This window comes from Felis catus, chromosome D1 (assembly GCF_018350175.1).
Source record: "Felis catus isolate Fca126 chromosome D1, F.catus_Fca126_mat1.0, whole genome shotgun sequence".
Lineage (NCBI taxonomy): Eukaryota > Metazoa > Chordata > Mammalia > Carnivora > Felidae > Felis > Felis catus.
This window is the reverse complement of record NC_058377.1, coordinates 38,689,053-38,708,058: the sequence shown is the minus strand read 5'-3', so window position 1 is coordinate 38,708,058 and position 19,006 is coordinate 38,689,053. Positions and strand designations below refer to the sequence as shown.

Genomic DNA, 19,006 nt, shown 5'->3' with positions numbered 1-19,006 from the left:
GCCGGCCAATCACAGACGCCGAGGACGCCTTGAATCTCCGGGCAAGTTAAGTTTATCTCCGAGGCTTGGAACTGAAGAGAGATGGCGGGTTAGTTAGGTAGTGGGGTGGGTGGGAATACAGCTTGTGCGGTCCGCCAATAGGAGGAAGAGGGTGTGTCGGATGCAAATTATCCCTGGAGGCCCGGCCCCTCCCCCGAAGACTGGCCACGCCCCCTTCTCTAGGTCCCTGCAAAAATGGTAAGGAGAGTGAGATAAATAGCTGGGAGCTAGAGCCTCACTAGAGGGTCTAAAACTGAGCTAAATATTTCCTGGTTTCTTGAGAGATGTTGGGGACGGGAGAGGGGCGGTCGCTAAAACGTTCACATTGTCAGGACAGTTAGTAGGCTTTCTCCCAGCCAAAATCTTAGCTTAGCTGTGAAGAAGACTGCAGTCACGTAGCACTTGGCATCCAGGGATCTCAAAGAACTTTATGCATCATTTATCTTGAGCCTTGTTTTGCAAAAGACCAATTACCTAAGGCTTGGGCTGGGGGTAGAGGTAGATGTTTGAGGTAGATTTACACCATTAATCGAGGTAGGGGGAGAAAGACACAAAGCCTCCGGTTTAGCGGTTTCCTCCTCCCTCTGAAGCACCTTCTCGCAGTCCTCTCAGCAATGAAAGTTCCTTTATTCGTCCAGCACGAAAAGGCCAAAGAAACAGGGTTATCCTTTCACCTAACAGCCCTTTCTGGGGCAGTTGATCAGAAACATGCAGAGCATAGAGCCTTGGCTTGGAAGGAAGGTTTGGAAGGAAGAACAAATCGTCTGTAAACTATTGGGCTGGACTTGCCTCTTCCAAAGCTAAAAATGGTGAGTCAGGATTTTGGCGTCCACGCTCTAGGGAGAGAAGCCACATGTAAATGGGGAAAGCTCTGGCTGGCAGAGCGAGGGGGAACAGGCGAAGGGGGAGCCAGGTCTCTTGAGGAGGCCAGCAACGCGCGTGCGGGTCGAATGCGGGTTCCCGACGCAAGACGCCCGGAAACCTGCTCCCCAGTGAGAACAAAGGCAGGCGCCAAGCGAGAACCTGATTGGTGCCGGGTCCTCACGGGTGTCCTCTGGGCCCCGGAGACAACTTGCTTCACCCACTGGCGCGGAGCTCCGTGCTCACTGGAGCCCAGGCTCCCCACCCGGCCTTGGCCGTGACCACACAGGACTGTGCGTTATGACATCACCTGTTTTCGCTCTTTAGAACATGATCTGTAGTCTCAGCTTCTCCTTTTTTAGAGGTCTCTAGTGTACCGGGATTTGGGAAGGCCTGCAGTCCGCAGAATGAATCTGGAGATGATGTAAAAGAACGGTTTCACTGGTTTGCATTTCTTTCTTTTCTTCCTTTTCTTTTTAATTAAAAAACACACGGACACACACACACACACACACACACACACACACACACACACAGCCTGGTTTCCTTAGGGATTCAGAGTGGTGTTGTAATGCAAAATCAGAAAGGTACACTTGGAGGAGCTAGCAAGTTTAGCATATCAAAGCTATTAGACCAAATTGTGTGGTTAAAACTGTCAATCTTATTTTTTCAACAGCTGCCTCCTCTGCCCCTTTTAGAGACCAACACACATAAACCAAGTCTACACAAGGAACAAAGGAAGTGGAAATCTGCCAGTGTCAGGTTGAAATACATTAAAATTGACTGGAAAACCCCTGAAGGGCCTGAGTTATGCGGTTGGGTAAATGTGTTGATCCACTTAACTAGTAATAGCTAAAGGTCACTTGATGCTGTTGTAGACATGTATAGCCTAGAATAGCAATGGTGTGGGGAAGGTGCTTGACAATCAGAAAAAACTGTAAAAGCAAGAACATTAAGGAGAGAAATTACCATAGGCTCGTCAATGCGGAGAACCAAGAAATCCAGGGAGAAAGTTAGCAAGGCACAGTTTTCCTAGGAACTGAAACACATATGTGTCCCTGTTTAGTGGTAAATTTCTTGGGCTATATTCCTGGCTGGTTCTCCCTTGTAAAGCAGATTTTATGTGAATGCATTTTAAAGGATAGGAGATATTGAAGGCTGAAGTGAATTTTTGTGGAGAGATTGAATTTTCTCAAATAGTACTTCAGATTCAAATTGTTTTCCATCGTATTCTTATAACCGTTCCTTTTACTTAGTAGTTAAAACCCTTTCACAATGGTTCTTTAAGCTCTTCAGTAACTAAATTCCCCAGAAAAGATGGCCAAGAGAGTGGAGCCTACACAATTACACCCTCTGACAAAGATTGCTAAAGGGAGGTTTTAAAGGAATAGCTTGACCGATACATAGATTCATGTATGTGACCAAATAATGGTGGTCTCCACCAAACTCCTCCAAACTTTTATAACATTAATTGTCCATAGGGCCATTTATTTGGCATTTAACCATGTACTGCATTGGGACATTTCTTACATGGAACCCTTACGTATGAGTCCATGTTTCGCCCCTGAAATCTTCAATCCGGCAACTCCTCAGCACACAACCCCCACCCTTTCTTCTAGTCCTCACCTCCCACACTCTCATCATACTTGTTCTTTTCTGTTCTCATGTTAACATTCGACTTCTGGATCCTTCCTTGCTCTTCCATTCCTTACGTGGTCTCCCTTCCTTTTCTACTCAGCCTGGTTATTATAAAGAGAATGCGACTCAGAGGCTAATTGACTTGTGAATCCTGGATCACACTTTCAAGAGGGAAGAAAACAAAAGTCACTTCTTCAGATTTCGCACAGAACAAGGAGAAACTCCCTTTTGTTGTGTGGTATGTATGGAATAAAAAAAAAAAAAACCCTCAGAAAAGTTAAGATATTGGTGAAAATTACCAACACTGGGAAGTACTTTTCAACTTTTTATTATAAAATTAGGATAATACTTTATTAAATGTTTTACATTGTTCTTTTATTTCTTTCTTTCTTTTTTTTTTTTTTAGTTTATTTATTTATTTTGAGAGAGTGCACAGGATGGGGAGGGAGGGAGAGAGAGAGAGAGAGAGCGAGAATCCCAGGCAGGCTCTGCACCATCAGCACAGAGCTGGAACCCAGAAACCACAAGATCATGACCTGAGCCGAAACCAAGAGTCGGACACGTAACCACCTGAGCCACCCAGGCACCCTTGTTTTACATTGTTTTTTAAAGTAACTTTTGCCTGTTTTGAAATACTCTTTTAAGATGTGATTTTTTTTTCCATTTAGTGCTTAAAATCACATGGTTTGAATGTTCCATAACTTATTTAACCATTACTCCATTATTGAACATGGAGGCTGTTTCCAGTTTTTCATGGTTATAAATAATGCTGTGATAAGCTTCCTCATACATACGTTTCTGGCAGTCCCTCTGATTCCTGGAAATGGAATTTCTAACAGAAAGGATGTGAATATGTTTTAAGGGTCCTGTTAATGATTTGCTAAAATATTTTGTGGGAAGGTTCAACCAATTTGCACTCCTCTTATAGTGAATGAGAACACAGGGGAAAGAATATTTGAAAAGCACAAATCTGAACCGTCATTCTCCAACATAAGGCCCATAAATAGTCCACTTACCTCTATCTCTAATGCTTTCCACGCCCTTCTGCCTGGCGATTTTCATCGCCTGTTGAAAGATCTCCTGGTAGAGTCAAGCACTTGTCAAAGTGTCCACGCGCTCACCCTCATATCTCTTCTTTAGCACCCATCTCCGCATTGAGGTGTTTGGCTTAAATTTTATTTTCTCATTAGACTGTGAACATCTTCAGGGTAAGGATGAAGTTACGTTTACTTTATTCTCAATTCCTAGCTCAACCCAAAGAGAAGTGCTTCAAAAATCTTGGGCCAAAATAATGAGTTTTCACTGTTACTTTCCTAAATACACCACACACTCTTCCAGGGCACCTTGTGAATCTCTAATAACAGCTTAGCATTTTATAAAAGGGCCTCCATAAATCTCTGTGAATTGAACAGTTCACAAAATTATTGCTATGGAACAGATAGACCAGATTCATGTCCTGAACTGTCACCAATTCCTTCTCTGACATTGAACATAATGGTTGTTATGGCCAGGGCTTGCTATCTCTTTTTATAAATTGGAAGTTCTAGCCACAAACCAAGAGCATAGGAAGAGTTGGAGGCAACTTTTTATGTTCAGAAATTTTGAAACAAGTTACCCTGTAAATAACATGCTGTGACTTTTGGATGTGAAATTGTTTACTTCTCTAGATATTCTCCTACTGACCTAAGAACTGGGCCCCTTTATAGTTCCTAAATAAGGATTCAATTGAAAAAATCAATTACTAAAGATGTTTTTAAAATCCCATTTCGTGAGACAATAGGTCATTTTCTAACATTTTTGCCTCCTCAGACTTCTGTTTCCTTCTCCCTGGGGGCATCCAAAGCATTTGGATAGCCGAAAGTGCTGCATTATTTACAAATTTGCAAATACTGTAATTTGTTTCCTGCACAAAGGAATTTGCACTTCACACAATTGTAAATTGATTGCTCCCTTTGAGCTGTTAATTAGATTTCTGCTATTTTTTCCTTGGGCCCAAGACCAATACTACACCAGAGGAGGAATTAAGAGGATCTGATCCAAAATGTCCACTGCTTTAGTGCCCATATCCATCCCACACCCTGAAACACCCACCTCCACCAAGAGAATTCTTACCAAAGCTCATTTTTCAAGAAACAAATATTCCGCCAAGATCCAAATTTCTGTCAGTCCTCCCTTGTCATTTCCCATTTCGGAGTTTCCTGCATTTAACCCCCTTTGGAGCAGACTGCCAGGGAGAGGCCTACTGATGTGGGGTTTGTTGTTGTGTGTTTGGCCTGCACAATGTTAGCGAGCGCAGTGCTTTAAAAACAAAAAAATTTTTTTTTGAATTAGTTTAAAATTTTTACAGTTCAGGAGATTTTACACCAAAAATCTAGATTTCTAGTTTCTCTTGAAGAATGGTCAGATATGGTCACACTAGGCTTATATTGCCACATGGCAACCGTTTACTGGAGGCCGGTATCTGCTATTCGAGTTTGGACATGTGCTCTCTACTTTATTTACCGAGGTCTCTGTCACTCCCTAGGGATTACATTTTGCCACTTAATTTACATTATCTTATTGACACTTGTAGGGACTTGCCACCTCGATAGACCTTCTGCAGCATCTAAATCACTGATCTGCTGGCTGTCATTCTTAACTTTATCACAGGATATGAGTCACAAATAAAGTGGCCATCTCTAAGGGACAGCAAAAGTTGAGGGCAGGATCCGATGCAGGGAGTATTATGATGTACGGCCTTGACTCTCTCTCTCTCTCTCTCTCTCTCTCTCTCACACACACACACACACTCAATCACCCATCACCACCAAGATAATTCTTTTCAAAGCTCATTTTTCAAAGAACAAATATTCCACTAAGATCCAAACGTGTGTGTGTGTGTGTGTGTGTGTGTGTTTGTACAGTGAGATTATATATAAATCTCACAAGGTGGAGAACAGTCGTCAAAGAAGGGGTTACTATATCCTTTAGGCTGCTAACCCCACTCCTTATTCTAATTCTGCCCACATACCCATTCTAATTGTAACTTTAGGGGAAAGGAACCACAGGAATTGTGGCAATGGTAGGTCATTGAAGGTATTTCCTTGATGGGCAGTATCATGCAGAAACTCAAAGCCCTGACCCTGGAGCCAAGCTTGGATTTGAGTCCTGGCTTTGCCCCTCACCAGACATATGACCTTGGGCACAAATTGTTTAATTTCTCTGTACTTCAGTTTCTCAAGCATAAGATGAAGTAATAATACTACTTATCTTAACAGGTGATTTTAAAGATTGAACGAGATAATGCACTAACTATAGTGCTTAACAAAGTGCCTAGAACATTGTAAGCCCTTAAAAAATGTTTGCTGCTGGATCCACAGTACAAAGGATGTTATATTCTCTGCAAACTGTGACCTTACTTTAGTTACGTAACCATTCTTTGTACAAATTTTTGTTCTGAAAATGCGGGTGTCAATATTAGCTTAATCATAGAGTTGTTTTAAGGATTAAATGAGCTATATGTGAAACACTTTAAAACAATGCCTAACATATAAGAAATGCTATGTGAGGGTTTACTATTATTACATACCGTGGTCAGGAGATTTTTTTTTTTACTTGATTCTTTTTTTTTTTTTTTTTAGTAGAGATATTTAATTTTTTAGGTACTTCTCAAAAGTAAGATGATGTGGGTAAAGATAACAATAGACAAAAAGTCAGGAGACCTAAGGTTTAGTTCAGTACTGCTTGGAACTATGTGGTATGGTTAGGCCTCAGTTTCCCCATCTGTTAAATGGGGAGAGGTGATTAAGTAGGGCTGGGGCCAAATCCAGGTGGGGAGACTGAAGCTTATATAATAAGAATCTTTTTTATGAAAAGAATATAAAATCATAGATCCAAAATTAGCTATGAAAGTGAACAGCTACTTAAAATCAGTAACAAAAATTACAACAAATTTTTAGGGTGAAATACCATAAATATCACAAAATCCAATAACTGTTTATCAATTAACGATCTGATACCACCCTTTCTTACTTTTTTTCCTACATTTTGGGGGCTGATTTCCTCTTCATATGACAATGGTTTTTGCAATATTATCTTCTCAGGGAGGATAGAAAGATAATTTATCTTTTCCCTAGCTTACATTGCCAGTGCTGAATGCCCTAAGACAGATATGCATCAGGAAACAGCCTCTAATCCTACATCTTTGTGACATGATGCCAGTTAATTAGCCCACTGGGCACTGGAACTATTCCTAGAATCCATCCTTACACTGGAACAACTCAAAAGAACAACTACCCCCTGAAACAACTGTGATCCACATATAGTGGATATAACCCAGTATACCCGGACTAAGGGTATCTCCATCTCAACTGCTCCTTAGCCAGATCAACAAAAATACCCATGGCTGCCCCAGTTCCTCCAGCCCAAGGGGGAAGTTTGAGGGAAGTAAATCAGGCTGCAGAGACTATAATCTTTACCAATAATGGTTAAAATAGCTTACTTTTGGGGCACCTGGATGGCTCAGTCTGCTGAATGTCTGACTCTTGATTTTGGCTCAGGTCATGATCTCATGGTTCGTGAGACCAAGCCCCACTTAAGGCTCTGCGCTGACAGTGTGGAGCCTGCTTGGGATTCTCTCCCTCTACCTCTTTCTCTCCCTCTTTCTGCCCCTTCCCTGCTTGCGCTCCCTCTTTCTCTCAAAATAAATAAATAAACTTAAAAAACCCTTATTTTTGATATTTAATTAGAAAGATAACAATGTGCACACATTGCTTGGACCTCTCCCAGGGCCTTGGACCCTAAGGCATAAACTTTATTTTATTCGTGGTTAACTCATGTTGGAGTACAGAGACCTTTTCAAGCTCTAAAATTCTGTGGATCTGCTTTATCTTAGGATTTCCATGAGAATCTAGTGTAAGAAGGATAAAGGAGAAGCAGGAGAAGTTCTTCAAGCAGGCAGAGAGAAAGTAAAAGTTCTATTCTTAAAAATTGCCAGAGTTGTGCTGGTTTATACTTTGTTCACTCAGGGATTATTTCTCCATGTTAACCTGTTTGTCTCCTTGATATTCCAAAATCGTGGTCCCAAATTCTCAATGTCCTTCTTTCAGAGATGAGAAAACTCAGACAGAGGAATATTTTATATATTTTAAAGCAAGATGATTGTAAAATATGCTGTCTAAAAGGGAAAGTAGATGGATAAAACAGAAAAATCTACATGACAGTAAGGAAGTTTGGGAGTAGGATCTAATTCATAGAGAGGAAGTATGATCTATAGACTCAGAAGTCTTAAATGCCATTGCCATGGTAGTCTGTTGTGAGGGATTTGTAGGAGTCAACATGCAGGACAGAGGTGAGACTGAAGGGGCCCTTAGAAAGGAATAGTCTACACTTCAACTTTCAGGCCCTCTGAAGATGGCTATGATACATAAAGACTTGGAGCATCTTTAGGGGCCAGTCTTATTGATCTGAGTAATTCAAGTGCTTGGAACCTAAGAGGTGTTCAAAAAAGCTTGTTGGATGAACTGATGGGATGTATTAGAGTTCGCTAACTAGGAAGCAGCCGAGCGTGTTACTTTTACCAACAAAAGTTCTCAAGTTATCTTAAAATTGTAAAAATATTTTCATGCAACAGTAAAATATTCCCTGTTAACAAGAGAAGAAACATTCAACATTTGTGTGAATGGTAACAACAAAGACAGGAATTTCAACCCAAAATGTTGGCTTGAGGTGATGCATTCCTGCATGATCTATAAGCCTGAAATCACAACAGCAATGTGTGAGGTTCTAGAAGTCTGCAAGTTTGGATAGTGTGCTCTGAAATATGTACTGTCCAGATATTCCCTTAGTCACTTACTTATTTACAGGGACTTTACCAAGTGGTAAGTCCTGGTGAGAAAAATAACAAAAGACATGTTTATACCGTAATAGTGAGACAGAGGTATAATTTCTGCATTGGTATAAAAAGAATAGAAAATGGAGACTAGAGGGTAAAAAGGATTATTAGTAGAGAGCTCAGAAAGACCTTTGACCATTTGTGCCTGTAACTGGATATCTCATAGTGGTGGAGACATATGATGCAGAATTTTTGCTGTGTCTCAACGCAATTTATAATGTCAACAGGAAGGTAGGACTAATCCTTATAAATATTAGAGAACAATGCAGACCAGTATATGATGCAATCACCTCTGAATTCCATGTTCATTACTTAATTCATTCTTGCATTCATGCGTTCATTCACTCAGCATGTTTGTGGAATACCTACCACGTGCCAGGAACTTGGCCAGTTGCGGAAACAAGGCGATAAACGGAGAGTCAGGGTCAAACAGAGCTTATAAGCAGAAGATAGACCTCAAACAAGTAATACCACTGTGTAGTGAGTATTTTAGTAGGGAAAACACAGGAAGAGAATATACAGCAGGGGACACTGACCCGGGAGGTTTAAGCCTCCCCAGGGAAGTGAAATGTACACCCAAGCAGTGGGCTGTCCCTAGTTTCTGACAATGACTTCCATGTCTTCCATCCAGTAGGTCCTTTCCATTTGCAATGCTCGATGCTCTAATTCCCCCTTTTAATAGGGTTCATGTTCCAGTTATGAAACTCCTAGGCATCCTGTTACATTACAGCAGATACACTTTCACACTGGGAGCGATCTCTCCTTTCTTTTTGCAGAGGCATTATCCCTATTAAAAATTCACCAGAATTTGAACCTCCTTTTCCCAATTAAAGACTATCGCTTAACATTGTTTGACACATAACATTTCCCACTTAGTCCACCATTTTTCTGAGTCCCGCTTGTGTATGTGCAAATTCAATGCATGCCCACTTCTAATAAGTACGTCTGTGTCATCTCTCCTAAGATGTCTCGTTTTTGAAGATAATCCTCACATCTCTCATCCACATTCTGCAATCCCCATAACACCCATGTGAATGATAATAGTGAGAGCAATAGAAACCATTACTATCACCTACCAAGTGCTTATTATGTGCCAGGCATGTTGCAATAACCTATGCAGGTTTATCTTGCCTAAATTATCTTGCCTAAATATTTATTTATCTTAAATAATATTATAAATATTATCTTGCCTAGATATTTACAAAACCCCTGTGAAGTGGTTCTTATTACATCCACTTAACAAGTGATTCACAGGGACTGGCAATTTTGTCAAAGTCACACAGATATTGCAAGACAGAGCTGTGATTTGAATCCATATTTGCTTGATGCCAGAGTTTAATAGTCTTAATGCAATCATGTCTTGGCATTGTACAATCGGTCATTATTGTAAATATTCTTTGAACCAATTCTCTGTATTAGGTTACCAAATGGTGAGGTCAGCTGACCTAGATCTCCCAACCCTCACCAAATATAGTTTGGGCGCTTCTGTTGATTGAATTCCTATTGCAATAAATGCCATGGGAGTGGGCCAAGGGGTATCTCTGATCCCTATTCTAATATTTTATTGTCTACCAGCATGATACTCTAAAATAAAACAATTGAGTGACCCTGGAAAATGAGAAATACTTTTGTTGGCGCTCTAAGTTGAAATTCCGAATACTTTGTACAGAAGTCTGCAGATTCCTTGGCATTTGGTCAGTTATGGCGATAGAGTGGTAGATGTAATGGAGATAAAGGTGATAAAGTTGAGGGCAAGGGAGAGGAAAGAAGATGGCGCTGTCATGCTCCCATGCCACTCCGAAAATAGTCCAGGTCTGCTGTGATTAGTTAAGATTAGCTCCACTCAGAAGGAAGATGGATAAACTGGTTTCCCGTAATCTGCCAGCAAACTAGAGATACTTTTCTCAGCCTGCCCCATCCATATCTTTCTCTTTCCACTGGGGCCTCATTCTAAATAGTCATGCTCTTATGCCACGCCTTTGCCCCTCTTCTCAGATGAGTGGACCAAAGGGTAGACACTTGGTTTGAAGGCAACCGTTCTGTAACCCAGCCAGCCATCTGTATAGACTAGCTTAAAATGATAACCAGGGCCAATCAGATGCCTCTCTTGGAGATTTGGCAATGGGAAGCTAAGATGTTAAGCCAGTTGGCAGCAGTCAGATTGTAAGAGGATGCCGTGAACCATATGCAAGCTCAAACTTTGAAGGATCAGAACAGATAGAGAGTGAATGTTGAGGCAGCCATAGTAACACACGGAAAGAAAGCAAAGGCACTAAGACACTCGTAGTTAGAGATGCCTTCAGTGCTGATGTGTTTCCTGTTCAGTCCTTGCTGCATATTCTTGTAATAATTCCCTTCCCCCATCTAATCTCCTCCCGCCACCAATTTTATGGAGTAACTTGAATGCACCTTTGTTTCTTTCAAGCAAAAAAGACGGACTGAAACAGTCTTCCTTCGTTTCCATGTCAAGCACTTACAAATATGACATACTACTTTTAGTTCTCATTAGTAAATGGATGTGAAAGTCAGACAGCCCAGAAGAAAGAACTAGAACTCACTGGGCCAGAAAACCCCAGGTTAGTTTTTGCACATAAAAAATTCTTACAGCCCACGTTTCATGAAGAAAGTCTGCTCTGCACGAACCTCAAACTTTTTAGAAACTTTTTGTGTTCCTAGTTGCACAATGGATATCAGTAATCTATTACCCAAACTGCTTTTCGCCTTCAGGTTAAATGCCAAAGTGATTCCAAAGTGCCCATGCCAGCAACTGCCTGTGAAGAAAACTTTGGGAGACAAAAAGTTTTCTCCCTGCTCACTCTTTATTCTTCATTCAGACTTAATGCCTGCTGGCCGGGTTTAATGATTTTCTAGGGTTTTTGAACCAAAAAGATTTTTTAAAAAAGTAAAACCAAACAGAAATCAAAGTTCAATTTCCTCAAATTTCCTTAGTTCCAAGAACTAAGTAGTCGAGAAAAAGATAAAGTGAATGAGCGTGACTTTGTGTCAGCCTGCAGGTTAAAGATCACTTTGGTGGTCTTCATGGGGTACAAAGGGGACCAGGCATATACGAGGAGGTCATTTTGGTTTGGAAATATAAACACATAGAAGTGTTTTAATTTGATTCAACTTGCCAGATGTGGAATGTTCCTAACTAACTGGGCTGTTTCTGTAGAGCCAATCACTAGCCTTAGTAGATCTGGGCTTTTCTTGGTTTCCATTCCTGTGCCTCATATGCCTTGCCTGTGCGGGAGTCACTGCTCCTTTGTGTTTCTAAGGCCTCTCTCTCTCTCTCTCTCTTTTACATTGGGCTCATTCTGAGCTCAGCAAGCCTTGAACTGTTCTCTATCTCCTAGGTAAATAGTTCTTAGGCTAGGCTAAGCCCTTGGAAAATGAGGGAGGTACTTCACCTCATCAATGAGGATCATCATTGCAGGTGTGCCTTGCCACACCTTTGAAAGCTTTATGGATGGGGAAGAGAAGGAAATGGCTCTTCCCCTGGGCCATAAGGGAAGGGTTGTGGTTGTGTTGGACTTGCTATTGATGACATCACTCTGCCGTTATTTCCGTGTGTCTGAGACTTGTCACTTTGCATTTCCTATGTCTCTGAGAAAGCCTGAATCTCCAGAGATTCACACACCTATGGGGAGCTAGAATGTCGAGGAATGGAAGCAAATGAAAAACCTTCATATAATTCTATACATATACATCTTTATAAATGTAAATATAAAGATACAAATTTAGCAGTGACCTGAAATATGTTGCCTAAGAGCTCTGTAAGGGCAACGCATGAAAAAATGCTCAACATCCCTCATCATCAGGCAAATACAAATCAAAACCACAATGAGATACCACTCACACCAGTCAGAATGATTAAAAATAACAACTCAGACAACAACAGATGTTGGCGAGGATGCGGAGGAAGAGGAAATTTTTGCACTGCTGGGGGGGGGGGGTGCAAACTGGTGCAGCCACTCTGGAAAACAGTATGGAGGTTCCTCAAAAAATTAAAAATAGAACTACCCTATGACCCAGCAATTACACTACTAGGTATTTGTCCAAGGGATACAGGTGTGCTGTTTTGAAGGGGCACATGCATCCCAATGTTTATAGCAGCGCTATCGACAATAGCCAACATGGAAGGAGCCCAAATGTCCATCAACTGATGAATGGATAAAGAACATGTGGTATATATATACAATGGAATATTCCTCGGCAATCAAAAAGAATGAAATCTTGCCATTTGCAACAACGTGGGTGGAGCTAGAGGGTATTATGCTAAGTGAAATAAGTCAGGCAGAGAAAGACAAAAATATGACTTCACTCATATGTGGAATTGAAGACACAAAACAGATGAACAGAACGGAAGGGAAGCAAAAATAATGTAAAAAAGGGAGGGGGACAGAACGTGAAAGACTCTTAAATACAGAGAATAAATGGTTACTGGAGGGGTTGTAGCTGGAGGGATGGGTTAAATAGGCAAGGAACATTCAGGAGAACACTTGTTGGAATCAACACTGGGTGTTATATGTAGGGGATGAATCACTGGATTCTACTCCTGAAATCATTATTGCACTACATGCTAACTAACTTGGATGTAAATTTAAAAAATTAAAAAATTTAAAAAAAGAGCTCTGTAAGGGCAAAATTGAAAACTTTTTGTTCTATCGCGATATTGTGTATTCTAGTCACTGTTCATGTTTCTTCAAATTTCGTTTTTAAGTATTGAACTTTAGAGGGTGTTTGAGGGTTAAATAAAAAAATATATGCCAAGTGCATAGAACAGTGTTCCTCCTATCATGAGCACTCTACAGATGTTCGCTGTTGTTATTTTTAAAGGTTTCATACAACAATCGTACTTTTTTCCAAGAGGCATTGAAGTTTACTTGAATTTTAATGTTTTGGGTTCCCTCATACCATTTGCCACGGTTTGTTTTGATTTAAAAGGGCCTCAAGTGCTTGATGACATGCAAGGTTTATCATTAAGCATCTTTATTGCACTCGTGTTTGCAAAGAACATTTTTGCTTTCCATTAGCCTATCCAATCGCATTCCGAGATAGAGAACTCCCTGTCAGAGATAACGTCGAATAATGAAGAACATAAGTGCTTGGAGAAATGAGGTGACGACAATGTATTCCTCATTCTGACCTCTCTCTGGGTGCAGAAGGATGATCTTCTCTGGAACTTGGGCTTATACATGTACACACGTGAGTGTGCGCACACACACACGTATGTGTATGTACCTTTATGTGTCTTGTGCTCAATGCATTATTTTTGCTAAACTAGAGATAGACAGTCAGGATTATTACTTAAGGTTTTAACTGAAGGGTGGCAGTTTGCCAGCTCAGGAAAAGGAAATATTATATCCATTTAAAAGCTAGAATTCTGAGATAGAGTGGCTTGGAATACTTTAAGAGTTTTGCCTACTAGCCAATAGCTGAGGATCCCCAGTTTTAGTCTGCGGGAGGCAATTATCTTTTGTGACATGAACAAAATCATGAAAGATAATATACCTGATGGATTCTGTATGACTCAAGCAAGGGCTTAACCATATTCATAGGTCTGTTTTTTTTTTTTTTTAAACATAGGTCTGGGCTGTGAGGGTACTCTGAGTGGTGTAATGGGCAAGATAAATATAAAGCATGGACCAAACCATCGGTTTTGTCTTTGCCTTTTACAATTGCCCTCTGTTTATAGGAGCCTATTTGTGAGTCTGCCTTGGTCATCAGGCAAAATATCTTATTTCCTGGCTGTTTACAAAACCAAGGACCCAGGCTACAGGATATTTATACTGTCGTCTATCAAAGCGTTCACTGGGAGGGGAGATAAGAAAGTCTTCTGCCAAAAATACTGTGGCTTGCACATTACGGGTGCACGTAAGAAAGGTCACTGCATTACCAGGTCAAAAGCAAATGATTTTGTTCTCTTGAGCAAACGACACAACTCACTTAATTTCACCTTCTTCGGATGTGACGAACGTGATTTTTGCTTTTTCGCTATGGTTCTTAGGCTATTGCGCAGTCACGTCTCAGGTAAAAAAGGGCTGAAGTGAAGGCTGAGTTAGATCCTCCTGATAACGTCAAGAAGAGTGTTTCCCCTTTTCCGAAGAACTGTGGAGTATATTTAGCCAGACAAGGATGAGGCTGTAGGTGTGGAGGGCAGCAAAAATGGATGAGATTGTTCTAGGTAGGAAAGCAAAGAAGGGAAGGAGATGCTTGGGTGTGTTGGTGCGATAGTTTCCGTAGACCTGGTGTTACCCAAAGTAGCTTCAGGATGAAAGCCAGTAGTCCGTTCCACTAGACAGGACAGGAAGCTATGGTCAGTGGAGGCTCTAGCCCCAGCTGTCAGCTCCTGAGCCAGGTCAGCACCACCTGGACTCTGTTGTCTCTGCCCTGCGTCTTCAGGGCTACAGCAACACCATTCTACCTGTATTCTGAGTGAGATCAGGTGAATTGCCCAGAGCCCATGGATCCCAGCGACGTGTTAGCTACACTGACTTTGTGTCATTACTGCTTCTGGGGCTCCAGGAGTAGATTGAACAAGATTCCATGATTTCAAAGCCTTTAGTGTCTCTTGCTTTGGCCCAGTCCCTTATCTGACCTACTTCCAATTTTTCACATTCCAGTCTCCTGTTCCTTATATGAATCAGCATCTTCTCCACATTGGCAGCCATATTCTCTGCCCCATTCTAACTATAAACAGCTAAGAGGCCTTTGCTCTCTTGTTCACATTTTCCTCAAAAGTCACCTAAAACATCCTGGAAGCAAAGTAGAAGTGTTTAAAAGCATTTTGCAATGAAAAACCAAGGGATGACTTATCTAAACATAGCCTATTTACCCCTTGATATATCGTTCTTGCTCCTGCCAGAGGGAAGTTATGGGTGGGATTATGCCCAGACACACTTTGGCTTTTCTGTGTTTAGTGCTGTCCATGCTGTCAACTATTGTTTAAGCAAATGAAGGCATGTGTCCTTGGGGAATGGTAATGGAGGCTTTGGTGACATTCCCTTGACTGGAAACTTGCAGGTTACCTCTGTTCCTGTCCACGTATAGAATCTCAACCCTAGCCATGTTTGTCCAAAAGAAAAGATTGTTTTCACTGTGAGCTCCATGGGGAGAAAAACATCTCTGTCTATTCATCCATGTATCCTAGGAGGAGAGAATGGAGCCTGTCCCAGTCTCAGTGCTCAATAACTCTGTTCATACGAATTCCTACTTGATGAAGTTATACTCCAGCAATATAGTTCAACAAATAGCACAATATCAAATGGGTACAGCAGATGTGCCGATCAAAATACACAGAATTAATGGTCATTGTGTCCATCGTGGGGCTTTGAATGGACATGAGCTGAGCACTGTAAATGTGTCTCAGAGTACAGAGTTAGGAACAGAGTGGACATACAATAGATCTTAAGGAATATCTCAAAATGAAGAGTAGTTGATAAAAGGAAAATTTATCTTTTAGATTATGTAAAGGTGAAATTGATAGAGTTCCCTGACACCAAGTGTTTTCTTAGGATCTTAATATTTTGTTATTCCAAACAAAGGGGAGGGGATTTAGACTAGGTAAAATCCCTTCCTAATCTAAAAAGTTATGAAATTCTGATCATAAATGATCAAAACTTATACAAAATAAAACTGAGGACTTTTCTCTCTTTTTGGAATGGACTTAGCCCTAGAACAAAGACTCTTAACCTTGCTGTACAGCCTTGTGTCTTTGAACTCCCTAAAACTGTGGGCAAACATTTTGTATGTGTGCATTTTTTTCCCCCTGAGGAACGAGGACCAATAGTTTTCAGTAGGTTTCCAGAAAGGCTTGAGACCCCAAAAGCCTTATAAGCCACTGGATTCATATAATGTTTTAGATCGTCTGCTTATGAGCCTTGTCAGAACGCTTTCCAGCGGTCAGGCACTATGCTAAACATTTTGTATGTATTACCTAAGTTGACCCTAACTTCACAATACGGTTGCTCTTCTGAGAAGAAGTTCACTTTCTCAGAGTCTGACAGCCAACAAGTGGGGAAGCTGGGGTACCAACCCAGGCTGAACCAGGATGCCACGCTTTGGTTTATCGCATAGAGCTACCTTTGCTTTCAATAGACAGAACAATTACCAAAAAGCAGAGCCCTTTCGTCCTTAACCATCACTTCCCCTTTGAATCATCTTTTATATCTGGATAGCAACTGCTTTCTAAGCATCTACAAGCTTCTCCACATGTGAGCAGCATACCTCTATGGAACCTTCTGAAGTCTTCTAAACACAGAGGCAACCCTCTCCAGACTGCTCCCTTGTTTTTTTTTTCCATTGTACAGCAAGGCTGCAGTAAACATCATTTTGTCTTAATTGTCTACTCTAGACTCAAGTCTGGCCACATGGCACAAATGGACAACCCATACATTTGGAGTGACTCCAAGGAATCCATCCCAAGCACTGAATGGTCCTGGCACTGTTCCAAAGTTTTACTAGCCTTTCCACAAATTGTGATTCCAGACACGTTTATACCTTGGTCCCCAGGATAATGGAAGCCACAAAAGAAACAAATTAAAATGTCAGCCCAGCTGGGCCCACAGTGTGGGCCAGCAATGACAATGGAACCCCTTGCCTCTTAGATCACCTAAGTGTAGCGCATCTGTGCTTCCTGTAAAAGGGGATAACAAAATAATCCCGAGTCTTTCCTAGATGTTCCTTAACTCAGGATAAGTACAGCGTGCTACTTAAGAGCGGCTAAGATTTCAATAGGCAACAGGAAACATTTTTTTAAACCAGGTGAAAAGCAGAGAACAGAATTCTGGTAAGCTTTGTAAATTCAGCCACCACTGCTATCATGCGGGACCCAGCAAACTTGAAATATAGGATCAAGGCTAGAGAGACAAGTAAAATAGCATTGTTACTCTCTGCCTGAGGTTTGTTATTCTCAAACCTTCTCACTTACGGCAGGTTCTGAAGGACGCGGAGCAGGCCATGTTACTACAGACGAAGAAAAGAATGTCTACGGCGAAGAGGACACCTGAGAGGTCGCACGCTTAGTGGGATCATGGTAGAAGTTCAAAACATCAACCTGAGAAAAGTCAGTGAAACTGAGGACTAAAGTCGGAAGTATGGGTGACGCAAGGAATTAAAGGGTTTGCGAATCAAGACATTGCTTATCTCCTCCCTTTCTCCTTTTTTATTCTTTATAGACACAGTGGCTGATAGGAGCTGCTCATCTCATTGAAAGTAAGCTGTTGTTTTCTGTGCTCTGAAGGTGGGGGATTGCAGTATCCGCGATGTGACGTCCGTGAGTCTTTGCTAGGTTTGGAACTGATGGCCCCAAGCCAGGGGGTAGCGTTTCTTCTTCCCATACGCCGGGGAAACACTGAGATTCCTTCAGCAAAAATAACTTTTCTGCCAATCTGTATCACCGCTCAGAGAGGCAGCTGGTCACGTTAACCAAGAAAACTGATATTTAGTGGTGAAGAAGCTTGATTAAACTTTCGCTTTATCTTTTTAGATTTTGATGTGATAATATGGATATAGGTGATTTCCTCATGCTACTGGGCACCTGCTTGGCAATTGTTTTTGTTCCTGTTTGCCTGCTCCATGAGATTATTGGCTTCATGAGGACAGCTCTCCTCATCATTATATCCTCAATATTATAAACATTTTTTGAAGAGGTGAATAAAGAAAGTCAATGTTACAGGGGCGCCTGAGAGGCTAGTCGGTTAAGCGTCAGACTCTTGGTTTCCTCTCAGGTCACGATCTCATGGTTTCATGAGTTCGAGCTCTGCGTCTGGCTCTGGGCTGACAACTCAGAGCCTGCTTGAGATTCTCTCTCTCCCTCTCTCTCTGCCCCTCCCCCACTCATGCTGTTGCTGTCTCTCTCAAAATAAATAAATAAACTTTAAAATAAATAAATTAAAAAAAAAAAGTCAATATACAAAAGTCCTCTGGTCTAGTGAATTCTCACCAGGTTAGTAACATGTGCGTTGAATTGCTTGGGAGTTTTTAATAACCAGTGGTGGTCAACCAAATGTATATTATGTGCACATCAACTATTGAATGCAATTACACATTTTATGGTAGGAACAAAGATTTGGGCCGTGGTGGCTAACTGTGGTTTTTGTCTCCCTGCTCTTATTTTTCTGTTGGGTAACTCTTTTTTTTATTTTTTTAAAAAACATTTTTTTTTAATGTTTATTTATTTCTGAGACAGAGAGAGAGCATGAGTGGGGGAGGGGCAGAGAGCGAGGGAGACACAGAATCCGAAGCAGGCTCCAGGCTCCGAGCTGTCAGCGCAGAGCCGGATGCGGGGCTCGAACTCACAAACCGTGAGATCGTGACCTGAGCCGAAGTCAGTTGCTCAACCGACTGAGCCACCCAGGTGCCCCTCTGTTGGGTAACTCATATGCTGTCTTGGTCTGAGAAATCGTCCTCTCCTTCACTCTCAGCCCTATCCCCGTCCTTCTCCCTCAATTGCCCTGGGCCCAACATTGGCAGGTGATACTCTGTTCCGCCAGAGAACTGCCTTCCTGGGGCCATGGGTTTTGTTCAGCCACCGTCCCAGCTGGACCTGTCACAGGAGTGTGGAGCAGGAGGATGTCCTTCCCTTGCGTTGGGACA

General features: G+C 41.5%; 2 long non-coding RNA genes across 6 annotated transcripts; one reads left to right on the top strand and one right to left on the bottom strand.

The window, feature by feature from the left end:
• Positions 1-96: 96 nt before the first annotated feature.
• Positions 97-18,182, top strand: LOC102900980. Of its 5 annotated transcripts, XR_002145501.3 has the most exons (4): positions 874-1,324; positions 2,639-2,776; positions 17,345-17,474; positions 17,587-18,182. It is a non-coding gene; the product is annotated as an uncharacterized LOC102900980 (long non-coding RNA). The 5 variants fall into 5 exon arrangements; XR_002736163.2 differs by lacking the exons at positions 874-1,324; positions 17,587-18,182 and adding an exon at positions 97-237 and having other exon boundaries at positions 17,345-17,542; XR_002145500.3 differs by lacking the exons at positions 874-1,324; positions 17,587-18,182 and adding an exon at positions 262-848 and having other exon boundaries at positions 17,345-17,542.
• LOC109491911 lies at positions 646-1,182 on the bottom strand. The gene is made up of 2 exons (XR_002145506.2): positions 1,063-1,182; positions 646-875 (listed from the first exon to the last, which is right to left on the bottom strand). It is a non-coding gene; the product is annotated as an uncharacterized LOC109491911 (long non-coding RNA).
• Positions 18,183-19,006: the final 824 nt, after the last annotated feature.